Here is a 1,882-nt window from a genome sequence, read left to right as displayed (position 1 = left end):
TTTTGTAATCCCAGACATTGCGACATTATTCCAGATTAATATATTTTTTTGCTTCAGTTTGCTAGAAAGGTTTGAAATCGTGGGTATAGTCAAGTGCTAATTTTTTGAGTCCCCTACTTTATCAGCTGCTAATTTTCGAAATTTCTAACTTATTGAATTTTTTTTTTTTTTTTGTATTATCCTTTAGTCTTGTAATGTTAATAAATTATTATTACACAAATAGATGATGAAAATATTAATTAACTTTTTTACGATATTCATGCCTTTAGACTAGTATACGTCTTGATCATATGAATGATATATTACATATAGGAAAAACATTTCAAATTTTTCAAATATACTGTGTACATGTATATAAACCTTCTTACATATGAGATAAATATGTAGAAGTCCACAAAATTTTTATATGAAACAGACACTCACTCTCCTTTCTGCTCAAGATATATTGGAAATTTTTTTCGAAATAATTCTTATGAAATRTGCTAAATGTATAACATATCTACTTGTCTACATATACCATTTGTGGACATTTAGCCTCACATATTGGCTATGATCGTACTACACATGAAAAAATTTATCATGATGGTATCATTGAACTACCGTCACTGTATATACTATGCAGTAGCGACCTCTGTAGGCGAAATTCGAGAAACTTGCAGTAACATCTAGGCGTTGCATAACTTTAGGATGTCTGAAATTTTATTTACGCGATCATTCGCAGTGCTGCATTTATTTGTACGAATACTGCTAAAATTTTAAACAATTCTGTAGCATAAGTTTATATCAAAGAAATCCATCAGGGGTTACTATTTGGTATTTCGTCTACAATGCTGTTATATAAACCTATGYTTTTAATAAGAAGGTTGCAAATACTGTGGATGTATTTATCTCACATAGAAAATACATTTGTTAAGATTAGTATTTTGTATGTTTAACGACCGTGTGCACGCTTGAGAAGAAGACGTAAGAAGACCTCTTACGATTTACTCTTGGCCATAAGTGCCTTTTGATTGCACAGCTGCTAGTAGTTGACCTAYGTTTGCTGAGCTGGTCTCAAGCCCAGCAGTCCAGTGGTGAACCACAAGAAGCGAAAAAAGCCCTTACCCTGAAGTATTTGTCCTAGCAAGCTGGAACAACACCGTGCTCAAGCACTCAAATCCCTCTAATCATAAAATATCAATAACAGCGGGCTCAAAGCTACCGTATTATGAAAGTGGATAGTAGCCACACTGAAGAGGCTCTATTACCTACCTTTATTGTAGACACCWCCGCTTAGAATACGCTGCAGTGGACAGGAAACCGAAAACTGAAAAAGAGAGTTGCTGACTGTATACTTTTCCACCAACCTACACTGCAAGCTTTGAACTGTTCGTAAAAAACCTCATCCCCCYTCTCCTCCAGAGAGTCCCATTCACCCATGCTTCCCTCGAAGGCATATGAGCAGAAAAGCGAAATTCAGAGATAGGTTCAACGACCTGGTAATCCARGTATTTTCCAGTGAAGTCAAAGAGTGCATGGATTCTTCAGGTTCACAGTGGTCTGAGTATCTACATTCTCTGAGCCTCAGGGCAGCTTTTCCTGCAGTACACTTCGCGGCTATATCCACCGATGATTTATATAGCATATAAAATAAATTATATAATTGTGGTTCGTCATCACAAATAGTCAGGAGAGCAGGTTTTTGAACACCTCAAGGTCTGTCTCTTATACACATCTAGATGTGTATAAGAGACAGTTCAATGTGTTCTTAGAAGCAAAAATAAAAAGGATAAAAGGTTTTTAAGTTCTTTTTTTTTTTTTGAATTTTTTCTTTGCTTTGAAAAATAAAAATATATAATGTCATACAATTATTACAACAAAAATGAGCTTTTCTCAAAAAAAT

This window comes from Bactrocera latifrons, unplaced genomic scaffold (genome assembly GCF_001853355.1).
Source record: "Bactrocera latifrons isolate USDA-ARS-PBARC rearing strain unplaced genomic scaffold, ASM185335v1 scaffold_24, whole genome shotgun sequence".
Taxonomy (NCBI): Eukaryota; Metazoa; Arthropoda; class Insecta; order Diptera; family Tephritidae; genus Bactrocera; species Bactrocera latifrons.
The sequence above is the reverse complement of the archived record's forward strand: the minus strand, read 5'-3'. Positions refer to the sequence as shown.